The 12,924-nt window shown below is 35.7% G+C and overlaps 1 long non-coding RNA gene across 1 annotated transcript; it reads left to right on the top strand.

Moving 5' to 3' along the window:
• The first annotated feature begins 1,726 nt into the window (after positions 1-1,726).
• LOC139827915 (uncharacterized) lies at positions 1,727-11,427 on the top strand. Its single transcript, XR_011739047.1, has 3 exons — positions 1,727-2,228; positions 2,373-2,468; positions 10,899-11,427. It is a non-coding gene; the product is annotated as an uncharacterized lncRNA (long non-coding RNA).
• The last annotated feature ends 1,497 nt before the right edge of the window (positions 11,428-12,924 follow it).

Raw genomic sequence — 12,924 nt, 5'->3', positions numbered from 1 at the left:
AGGGCAAACAGGAACGGCCATTGGAAAATATTACTATCTGTACTATTTTTAAAATGTCTATGTGTCTAAAACAAAAATAAAGTAACTGGATGTATTTTACAGTAGCCAGTTTATCTATCTCCCTCACAAAGAAATATTATATATCTCTAGAGCACCCTGAGAAAGGACAGAACCAAAAATACTTTTAAGAGAAATACTTTAACAGCCAGAGACTACATTTCTTTACTGGAATGCTGACGATATAGCCCCTTACTTTCTAAGGTTATTTAAAATGGTAATATACACTAAATGTCTAGATGCTCTGTTATTTACAGACAATCAATATTTTTTGCAAGAGCTGCTGAGTCTGATCAATCATTCATCCATATTCTGAACCAAAGTCTGTGGATGTGTTTTTAACAAAGGTCTTTTGTATCAAACAGTAGACGGATTAAGTGCAATTTATGACATTAAGTTTGAGGCAGATTTCTGAGTTGACAGTTGCATCTTTTTGAAAAGCTACAGGTAGCTGCAGCGAGACGCATTTACGACTTCCAATAAGCTTAAATCTAAATGATCAGCAGCATGCCTGAGGCTGTGATGAAAAAATAGGACACATTCACTGCCTGAGAAGCCAATAAAGGCAAGTTTGCTACATGCTACAGTTACTGGCAAGGGAGAACATCCATTCAGCACCTGCTGTATTTCAAGCTCCATTGAGCTGCTTCTGGACAGCTCATCTGATAGCCCTGAAGGAGAGTTTAAATTTGAGCAAAGTCCAAAGAAAAATAAAACAAATGTTTTGTGCCTTGAAGTACTAGATAGAAAAAAAAAAATGTGTATGTTGCATAAAGTAGTAACTAACATACATTTGTATATGCTTTACATAATTTTATGGGGTAGTCTTTTGTCTAAGTAACAAAGAGACTCCCAGTAAGCTGGACATTGCAACTTTGTTTGTTTGTTTGTTGGTTTTTACAGTTCTGGCAGTAGAAAGAGGCACTTTGGATCCACAGTGATGTGACCTTTTCTGTGAGTACCCTTTGTGGTCACCGTTCCTAAGAGTCCCAATTGGTTCTGGATACCGGTCGTAACACACAGATTTATAATAGGAAATTTATAATAAGAAAGAATTGTTATTACTTGTACTATTGTTGTAATTTCCACTTTAATTTCATTTCTGCCTTGATCCATTGTGTAGAAATTCTTGGTATAGCTTCCACATTTGGAAAGAGCATCAAAGCATGTGCTTTGAAATTCAGATTATATTAACACAGGTGACCCATAGACTCCCCCATCATCATGGCTTTCTTAAATTGGGTCTGGTTGTCCCAGTTTAACCCCAGATTATCCTCAAATGATTTCATTGCTGCTTTAGGCTTTTTGTTGTTTTTTTTTTTTTTTTTTTTTTAACTAAGAATTATCCTTTAATTTAATGTCATCAGCTCATGACATGGTATTTTTTCCAGATGTAAATGTCTTGGTTTAGACACTAACTGTGATTTTTTAATATTTTGTTTCTTGACTTTTTCTATATTCAACAGCACAGATAAAACTACATGGAAAAAAAGTTGGGGTTTTTTCATTCAACTGATTAAACTAGAAGAGCTGATGAGGCACTTAGCATAGAAATATATGTAAGTTCAAATAAACTTCATTTTAAAATTATTTTTCATAGAGAGAACTTTTTCCAAAGTGTGGTTAGAGCTGAAGAAAGAAAAAGGATTGCCAAAAACTAGAAATTTCTGGAAAGCTGCTTCCCATTTGCTGTAGAGGAAGGAATTTAAAAGCCTGCTACAAATTTGGAGTTTCTCTCCAAAGGATCTGTCTGCGACTTCAGATTTGAGAAAACTGAAAGACACCAGGAACATTGAAATATCAAAAGAAGAAAAGTTATTTTCTTTTCCCAGAACAGAAAAAAGCTATAGATGCTTCATAGAGATATAAAAGTGAAAAGGAATATTCTGAGACTGAGGCTATCTAGTCAATATATTCTCTATGGGAAATTACAAAATTATTAACAATATGAAGCAGACCTGGGGTATACAGCCAGGAATTTATCTCCTCTAGTAAGCAAGGCATGAGAAAAGGCTACTGTAATGGTATTATTCAAAGTTTCACTGAATGCAGGTGTTATTGGAGCATTTAGCCTGACCTCTGTAGTAACTGGACCTTACCTTTTGCCAAGATAGCCTGTACTGAATCCAAAAATATTCCTGGATAAAGCACCTTCTCCAGAAAAGCAGCAGGTGAGTCAACCCATCCTATTAATAAGGCATTGCAGTAGTTAATCCCACTCTTGCTGAAATTACATGCATTTGCTCATATGAGTTGATGTGATTTTAGATTTCAGTGCCTGTTTCTTAACCTTGTCCTTTTTACGTGTCATGCAGTGCTTTCTCCCTGTGAAGGTACTTGGGCACTACTTGAATTACCACTGCTGGTGATGGGGGCAGAAGAAATACCAGCAGTTTGCAAGGTCTCTCATTGTAAGTAGTTACTGTGCCACGTCCATCAGAAGATGCATCTAATTACCTATAAATACACTTGACCTTGTAAAGGTTAAATATTCTAACATTCTGTAGGCCTGTTCTACCATGTGTTTTCCACAATGCCTTTAACTTCCTTTATCAGATTTCTATATCGTGTAAGATTTAAGTTTATATTGTTTTATTTTCTGCTTTCTTCTTGCTGTTTTCTTATACTGTTAAGTACTGTCTTCACATTGTCCTGAACCAGAATGCACTTTTGAATGAAATTCTTATCTTGATAACAGAATTGTTACCACATGATTATTGCTCTCTAGTAGCCACCTTATTTTTAAAGAATTTCCACATTTCTTTTGACATCTTTCTCTTTAAATATTGTTTTCTAACCTGTCTTGCTTATGATGGCCTTCAGTTCAGAGAAAATCACTCCTTTGGAAATTTATGTACTAACACAGTTCTTACTGGCTGGGACTATATTCTTTTTCCTTTTGGAAAAATTGGTGGGCAGCTGCATTATTGCTATTGGCCTGTAGGTTCTAAAGCAATGTCCATTTCTGTTATTGATTATTCTTTATTCAGCATAATGATGTCCAAATTAAATTAGAATTGCAATTAGAAATGGTGTCTTTTGAGCTTGGAAGTTATCTTTTTCATTTAGCGTTGCTATTATTCTGCTGTTTGGTATCTTATATACTTTAATCAAAAATCAAAATCCAGATTTTCTTTGTGCATGTTAGAAAAATACCTTGTCCTGGTAATATTTTTTAAATAGCTGTATTTATATATTTGTATGATCTTTCATACCACAGTTTCCTAAATATGTTGTTGTTTTAATTTATTTATTACATTCACATGCATTACAGTTCTGCATTATCAGTACTTGATTTTGTTACAGATTTGTCTAGTATAGAGTGATTCCATCATTTTTTCCTTTATTTTTTTTTACCTTCTTTGTCTTGGTAAGCAGCTTATTGGTAACTTTTTAACACTGCAATTATCTGACTTGTTCTGCCAGGTTTCAGGCAATTCCTCTGCTCTTCTCATGAGTCATAACAATTCTTTTCCTTAGCAAAACAACTGGCGTTGGTTATATAAGCAGTTTTACATTCTTTGTCAGCTCAGCTGAAGTTGTTTGCAGTATGCTGAGTAGGAGTTTGCATGACAGTTGTCATCTCAGCACCCTTTTCTCCTTGTTGCTAATGCAACAGCCTCCTTGATGTCCAGCTAGTCTCTGAGATCATTAGCTCATTATCATCACCAGTAGAGATACAGCCTGTTCTCATTGTGTAGCCTCCTCCCTTATGGGGACATTGTATGCTATTTTGCAAAAACAAATCTTCCACTTTGCTCTAGCTATGCGAGTAGTAGTACGTCCGCATCACTCACAATAACAAATTGTGCTGCAAGAATACCTTTAGAACGTTGCTGATATCCTGAAATCTTCTGCTATTGAAGCAGGTCTCTGATGGTAAATTGTGTCATTAAAGGCAGCATATAATTTTGTAAGTACATGCAATTTACAGTTGCATTTTTACTTTTGCTCTAGGCAGTTGGTACAATATCAATAAGGTACTTAATACTGAGAGCCCTCATTCTCACCTTAGCTGTAGTAATGCTTCTAGCTCTTTCTCTCCAGTCTCTGAAATACTGTGTAAGTAGATATTAATACATCTCTTAACTGAAGAGCTTACAAATTAGAAAGCTATATTTTAGTTCAAACAGTACTTCTCAGGATTGATTCTTACTTCAGAGCTTACTTAACCTCTAACACTAAGACAAATGGAAATTCACTACTTATTCACAATGTACATTTCAATAGCTAGTTTTCCCTCATGTTTAAATGAATGGTTTAAATGAATGGAGGTGGATTGAGTACGATAGGCCAACAGCTATGTATGAAAATGTGCTCTGTTAGCATTCTGTATCTACCTCTGAACAGGAAGTACCCCTTCCAAATGAGTACAAGATGTCCATGCCAGTTGCACATGGAACCTAAAATTTGATAGTTCCGCTAATTGCTAATATACTGAATGACTCTCCTACATAGCAAATGAACACTTAACACGTTTTTGTAGCTCATTCGCCTTTATAAATATTTTTAAAGGACACAGCCCTGAATATTATATCTCCAGAAATTTCCAGAAGTGACATCATGTCACTGTTCTTAAACGAGGAAGAAATTTCACTCCTAGAGTGTTAGTTACCAGTGAAGACACTGTGGAACCTGGGAGGATGCTGTTAACTCTTTACATTAGCCAGGCAAAACTTGGGCAATGTCCAGGTAATCTTCTCCAGCTGTAACTAGGAATTGAAAGCAGGGCTCCTCACCTCAAAGAATTCTCTTTGCTTGCTTTAGGACAATAAACAACCCACTGTAATTAGACACAAGCAAGTTCTTCTGATAACATGATTTTTAGGTGGTTTCAAAGCAAAGATTCACAAACCCATAGCATTGTACTGCCACATGCAACAACACGAAGCCCCCTCTCTCATACATATAACTCTTAATTGGTTCAGAAGACTGTCATCCTATGCCTGCATCAAATAGGCTGGACTCTCTGTGACACTCAGTGGTTCATTCAGAGTAGTAACTTGGCATTTGAACTCTCTTTCCACAAATTCACAAGCAAAGTAGTCAACTAGTAGGGTTTTTTTCCTTTGAGTATCCCCAGTGTGACAATAAGAGACTTATCAGGAAGCACCAGTTCTCCCTCGTTCTGAGAATAATCCAGCCTGACACGACATGGGGAGCAGCATCGAGCTTCAGTCATTACTTCAATTTTGATTTTTTTTTCTTTAATGAAAGGGTGGTACATAGCTAGCACAAAATATGCTAGAATTGCTCTTATTTTACATCATTATTTTTTACTCATGTTATTTTAATGTATATCTGAGCATTAACATTTATAATACTTTAAAAATAATTTTGAAGAGCAGAGTAGCTTTCAGTTTTGGAAATGAAATTCAGGCTTCATTAAAAACTGATGTATATGGTGCTCTGTATTTTAAAATATGCCTGTGAATAGGGAAGAATAGTCTGCTTTATGAAGCTAATTTTGGAATGATACCTTAACAAAGGAAGGATTTATGCACTTCATCTCTTTTAAGATACTTTATACTGAATACTTTTCATTGACATATAAAAGTATTTATCTAAAATACAAGATGCAGACTGTCCCCAGGACACTTGATTATAGTCTGAAATCTTTGTGGAATGACTTTGTATTATTTCCTTTCTGAAATGGGAATTTCCCCCTTGCTGTGGTATACCTTTGATACAATCTACATTCAGCAGCAATGAAACTTAATGGCTGGCACTCTACATAAACAAGTAGTTGTTTCAGTTAATGAAATAGACTTCTTGAAACACTCCTTCAATTCCAGTTAGGTCTAAGAAATCAGTGTGATGTAGGATGTGCTGGAAGAAAGTGTTCCTTTAGGAAGCTGGATGCTCTCACGCTTACATTCCAGCTCTGATTCTCTCAGCTCTAAGTGTAAAGCTCATGCCTTTGGCTCCACCATGGAGCTACCAATTGTAACTGCAACTGCACTGTTGACACTCATCATACTACTTGCATCCTAAACTTAAATGTCTTTAAATTACTGTCTCTAGCCTACCCATTTGTAGTGTAACTTCAGATAGTCATAAGACATTTTAAAGGCATATAATGTTTTATCAAGAAATAGTTAGGAAGAACAGAAAGATTGCTAAGCTGTCAAAAGTAATAATTACAGTTTTCAAGTTAATGCATTTTTGAAAATTTATTTAGAAATACAAATGTGATGAAAAATAATTTGAATTCTCAGCAAAGAAGCTGGTATAGTATATTCCTGTTCATCAAACAACTCTTCAACTTTCTGAAGTTGTTTAACTTCATCATCATTTTCCTGTGCTTATGAACTACGGTAGTCATAAAAATGTGTTTTCTTACTGAACCATCTCAGTACATATCTCAAAGCTGCAGAACTTTCATCTGCTTTCATGAAGTTTTGGATGTTTTTTTTCTGTCTTGAGAACTGTTATATACCATTTACTTTGTGTTCTCTACTGTGCTGTTTCCACAGTAGCCTTGGCTCATAAATTCTATTCCTGTCTTCCAGAAAGGGGATAGCTCCTTCCTCACATTCCCTGCAGTTTGAAAAATAACAAAATGATCACACATACTGACATGTCACATAATACTCATCTCCTAGTATTCTATCAAATAAGGACATAACACAGTTCACATTGTCGAATTCATTGTGTTTTAGACACAGAGAGCTGAAATGACAGTTACTAGTTTTAGGACATGCTCTGTGTGTACTGGGAAGATTCATCAATCCTTCTATCTGATACAGTTTGCTGTGTGGGGGCTAATAAAGGAAAATGACTAACCAAACCTGCCCAGGGTCATCGTATTTAGAAATAAGTTCTTCTATTCCAAAATATTGGCAACTTACTAATGAGTCATTTTATGAATTTTCATTTTGCAGAATTTTAAGCATTCTGTGACTGTGCCACATTAATAACGTAAATGTGTGCAAGGTCTAATTTCAGCTTACTTCAGGCATCCTCTTTATAAAGTAGACTCTCCAATGGCTAATTTTCTGAAACTTTCTGGCACGTAAAATTCTGCTGAACTTGCTTGGAGCTTTGGCTGTGCAAAATACCTGGCATTCCAGCTGGGAAAAAATGAGCATTTGAGACCTTGTTAAGCCAGGAACTTTATGGAGTGGATTCCCCCCAAAAATCAGTATTTTCAAATGTTTAAATGTATCATGATATATATTGTGATGATAACTTATCATCAATGTCCTTGTACAGTCACACGGAACAAAACAACTCAGGCTGTGTACACAGCTTGTCCCCTTCGAAAATAAACAAACAAACAAAATCTTGAGATCTATTTTGTCTTCTGTTTTTGAACCTTTGTTCTGAATCAGCTGGAGAAGAAATGGTAGGCTTGTGTGACTCAGTACATAGCGGGTGACCCAATACACAGAAGCAGCTTTATTGCTTCCCTCAAAAGGTACTCTGACCCAATTCCAGCTTGGTTTCAATAAGGTTTCTGTTGGGCAGAAACAATATTTCTCTTTCTATACTTTGCCTGTTTCATCTTCTGTTCTTTAGCAGCTGATTTGTCAAGGTGACTAAGCCTTCAGCAGTTTGAATTGGAAGCATTTTCAAAAGGATCCAAATTTGAAATACTAATTCTTGAAAGAAGTAGACAATCAGAAAACTAGGTAAGGTAATGCTCCTGGCCCTTGAGTAGGAGGGCATTACACAATTTTGAGAGTTTCAGACTTTTTCGTAACATTCATTAAGAAAGGTAGGAGTAGCATTAGTCAAATGGATTAAACAAGTCAGTCGAGCCTCTCAGGCTGGAATGGACCCTGGGATCTGTTAAACGAGGTCCCTACTGCTGCATCTAGCCACAGTGCATTTTCCTAATCATAAGGTTAGTAAGGTTCTTTTAAAGCAAATTAAGTTGCTTTCTCCTAATACTTCATGGAATTTTACTCTACTAGCTAAAATTTTGTTTCTAATTTCCATCATATTTTTTCCTAGACATTCTGTATATGATCTTGTCCCATACCATACTAAACTCAGTTTCACTTTTATTATTCTAGCCCTCAAGGTCATCTATCTCTTCCTATTCTAATCTTCTCCTTTATTGCTGATGATTCTTCAAATGTCATTAACATATACCTACTTTTGTGCCAGGATCGCTAGGATAATATTCAATGGCATTTTTCCCCAAGACTGATGCTTGACCAGCCTCTACAAGAGCTGAATTTTACACAGTGAAAATAGACTTATTTAAACAAACAAAAAAAGGAATATATATCTAATTATAATCTGAAATAGTACATATCCCCTAAAGACATAAGTATATTTCTCAGTCAGTTTGATCGAGTATAGTCAGAAGTTCAAGAATGGAGCTGAAGGAAAAACAAAGTACCAAATAACTTATGCCGATAATGAAAAGTGCTTCTAAATACAGATCTGTATGCAGATGGCTTCTCTTTCGTAATAGGAGTTAATATGGGATATGGGTTAACTTTTTTTTTTTTTCTGTAAAGAACCTCAAGAGACCAGGAGAAATTTTTCAGACTGAAATTTGAATTAGCTTATGCTAGGCATAATGTTTTAACTGACACAAAGCTGACCGAAGGCTGATGTAGTGCTGCGTTATTAATCACTGAAACTAATTAAGCTTGGCTGAGGCCCTTTCCCTTCTTGAGATTTTTTTCTCATTGTCTTCCGCACTGACAAAATAAACCTTTTACCAAATATATAAGTGCAGACCTTCTGAAAATTAGGTAGTACAGATATGCCTCTATAACTATATTTATGCAATTATGTTTGCTAAACCTACCATGAAAACCACTCACAGCAGTAAAAGCATGTTTTCTACATGCTGCCTGTGGGCATTTCCTCCAAAATATGCTTCTCTGCTATGATTTTAGAATACTTTTCAAGAAAGTGTTCAAACAAATACGCTTAAACAGCTTTTCAAGCTCAGATGCATAAACACAGTCAATAACTGTGTATTAAAAGCTGTTGGAACTCCAGCTAAGCAAGGACTAATGTGAAATACAGAAGAATCTGTCTCATAAAAGCAGGAAGAGTTCATTGCAAACCAGGTATGTGTTCATAGCGAAGAGAGATCCTTAGTCGCAGTGGCCTAAGTCAGCAGTTACATGATAGCGGATATAAGCAGGGTGGTTGCCTCACGCGCGATGGCAGTTCCATCTTCACTCAAAACCAGATATAAGCAGTCCTCAGAAAACTCTTCAAGCTCTGTGATTTTGGTTTTTTTTTTTCCCCCTTTTTCATCAGTAAGATTTGTGTGTCTTCACAAGATATAAGAGTATGTGTCATTGTTATTCATGGAAACTGTCAGGCTTTTTAACTCTGCTGAGAAACATGAAGAGTGAATGACAGATGGAGACCGCTACCTTGGCGAGGAAGTTCTCTGCTAGCTGAATGCTATGATATGAGACCTGAAAGAAAGAAAAGATGATGATTTAACTTGTTCTGATAAATAAACGTCATCTGAAAAGAGGCATTTCATTGTGAAGTAGCCTGAGATGCCAAGATACTAAATCCTATGTATTTAGGCTGATACTGTCTTCAGCCCTGTCCTTATAAGACAAATGGTCTTCAAAAGCTCGAAGCATATAAATTAGACATAATACTATGAATGCCAATGAACTGCTCTGGTGGCTTCCTAAAGACTGGAAAGCATTTCAATCAGGTATGATAGCTTGAGAACATGAGCTTTAAGATTTTATAAGAAACTTCAAAATCCCTACCTATTTCTGAGGTGTTCAAATTGTAGTGACGCTTTATCTTGGTAAGTGTTTGGTATGATATGTTTTCCCATTTCCATCGTATGCTTTTTTCAGTTGGGCACCTGTATCAGAGTAATTAGCCCTAATATTATACATCTATATTCATGATGTGCCGGTGTCCTTAATGCAAGGTCATTTAAAGCACAGGAAGGATATAAGTGAAAAACACTGCTCAACTAAATATGTGGCGGGGAGGGAACACCGATAGGCAGGGAAGGAGGCTGATGGCCTTTCTCGTGGATGAAAGGAAAAATTAAAAAGAAAATTTATTTTGAGCTAAAAAAAAAAGCCCTCACAGACCCTGAAATGGGGTGCTTTCTTTGAACTTCAGTTAAAAAGATTGAAGTGGTTTTTTGCTGTTTGAAATTTTAAAAGTTTCCTTATAGTGTTCACATTTTACTTTTTGTAGCTGTTAGGTTTTGGTGGGTTTTGTTTTGGTTGTTTGTTTGGGTTTTTTTTGGTTGTTTACTTTTTAACCAATCCATTTGCTTCCAATCAATGTGAATTCTGATTTTTTTTTTTCATTGAGTAGAATCTATAATTACAGCAGAAAGCTTTTTCCTATTTTTTCCTCCCTCATCTAGTATAGAAAAAATTGAAGATGCATGTACCTGGAAAAAGTTCTAGAGAATTTGGGATTTACTACTTGACAGACTTCATTAATCACTTCATAAAGAGCTCCTAACACTACCTATTCTTAAATTTATCATTAACTTCAGTGATGAAAGATTTTTGAAAATCCATTTGGCTCTATTCTTAGCCATTTTTTATCCTTGAACATGGAATGATCCTTTTGATATCATATTAAGTGACTAAAATTAGCTCCCTAAGGTGTGGAAGGCCCTTTATATCCCAGCTATAAAAAAATGTTTCCTCTAAATAATGAGCGGGGGGAAAGAATTCTAAGCTATATTTGCGAAGATTAGGCATTACCATGGAACTACATTTCTGTTTTAGAATGTTAGCTTTTTAAAAAATGTGTTTGTCAAGCCACATGAATGAGTACTCTTTTATTGCCGGTGGCCTGGTTCACTTCTCATTTACTCCATGTTGCTGTAGCTAAAATGAAGCTGTTCTTGTTCTCACTTTAAGGAAGAACTTCAAGCCAGACATATGTGTTCAAGAACTCTAACTCTGAAGTGACAGGACAGGACAGAATGCTTATTGATTCGCATTACAGCAGCACAGGATGTTATTGGCTTTCTCCAGGTACATTTCAGTGTTGTCTAAGGACTATCAGCTCTCAAGTTAAGTTACGGCAGTTCCAGCACCTGGCTATTTGGAGGTAAAGCAAGATTTAGAAACATACAGTAATCTGAGTATTTCAAAACAATTGTTTTCTTGATAGTTTAACTCCAGAAATTGCCAGCTCTCATGAATATTCATAATAGGAATAAGCATGTGCTTGTGGAGATGTCCACACATTTCTTAAAATTGTCTCTCCCCACAGTTTCTTGGTAGTTATTATTTTATCCTTTTTTCAGAGTATGAGGAGGACAAAAAAATAAGCAAAAAACAAACAAACAAACAAACAAAACAACACAAAAAAACCAAACCAAGGCACAAAACCACAAACACCAAACCAAACAAACCAAATAAACCCCTAAAAAAAATTTAAAAACCCTCAGCTTCTCTACATTCAGGGCCACTTTATTTTATCACCTTTATGCTAACATGGAAGTCATTGAAATTAAAGGTTTTATTTCAGAATTTTCAATAAGCTTTTGATGAAACTCTTTGGTTGTTTTATCTATATTTCCTTCATAATATTTGGTGATGTCTGTATTTCTTATGTTTGATCTTCTAATGTATTCTGAGTTCTGCTACTGTTAAAAATCCTATGAGCCTGAACGAAGTCTGAGACTGAAAATACAACTTATGATGTCTGAATTGTAATAGTCTAAAACATCTTCCAGTTCTCATGGTGATTATTTTGAAAGATGGGTAACAACTTCAATGGAAAATACCAACTATCTGGTTAGTAAGACTGTAGCTCAATCTGTCAGTAACTATTGGTTATGGAGAAACTAGTACGCATTTTTCTAAGTGGTATTCTAGTCCTTTATATTTTACCTTTGGTTGACTTATCTCTGGTATTCAAAATTTGCATGTAAATTGTCAAGTATATTAATCACTTAGAAGGATAAAAAGCTCACACATATCCCTTAGAAAAAATACTTTCTAATATAAAGTATTTTTCTTAAGCCTTTTTTCTTTCAGCATCTATTTTCTTACTTGAATAAGGTGGAATCAATATTGCAAATCACATTCACATAGCTCATCAGAAATCACTGGATTTGGTAATTATAATTTTAAATAAAATGACATTTTCTCTTTAATGATGGAGCAATATGTAGTCATTAGAATCCAGGTTATGTAATTGCTGGGTTACACCCAGAATATTTAAACTATCGTCTTGCTTTCTATGTCATCTATGATGCCTTTCTACAGTACACGATGGAATTCAGCGCATTAATGGAATATAAATGTGCTGCTTCTTCATGTTTTTATATACATTTATACAAGAAATTTGCACTGATGGAACTGGAGCTGTCAGCGTTATGATCTTCATTTAAATTCTCTATGACAGTTTCCTCATCTTCAAATTTGAAGAAAGTATTTATATAGCATTTGTTGTCCTAGGTATCCTTCAAAGAAATTAATAGTCGACTGTTGGTGAGTTAGAGAAACACTACATGTTATTAGCATTCAACTGTTAGTAGCAAACCACCATTTTAATCTGCCCACTTTTCAAGCTGATATCTTGCTCTCTGACACAATGGGGAGAAGAAAAGGTGCAGGCCATTACATCACTTGTGGTTCACATGAGGTCTCTGTGGAAGCCACTAGAGTGACTTTCTTCAGACCTCAAGGATGTGTAACATACCCGAGGGAATGGCAGAGGGCATGGTGAGGGTGTGGGGCATGTGGTGCTCAGCTGTCTGGGAGTGCATGGAGGATGACAGAGATACACTTTGGTGCCACCTCATCCATTCATGGTTAACTGCAATAAATGATTCCAAGCACTGAACCTGGGCTTAGTCTTTTGAAATGAACTGTTTGGAGCAGCCCAAAACAAAACTGGATGCAAATGAGCAAACAAGTGATGTGGAGCTTC

This window comes from Patagioenas fasciata, chromosome 4, assembly GCF_037038585.1.
Source record: "Patagioenas fasciata isolate bPatFas1 chromosome 4, bPatFas1.hap1, whole genome shotgun sequence".
NCBI lineage: Eukaryota > Metazoa > Chordata > Aves > Columbiformes > Columbidae > Patagioenas > Patagioenas fasciata.
Note: the sequence above shows the minus strand (reverse complement) of the source record. Positions and strands in the feature narration are given on the sequence as shown.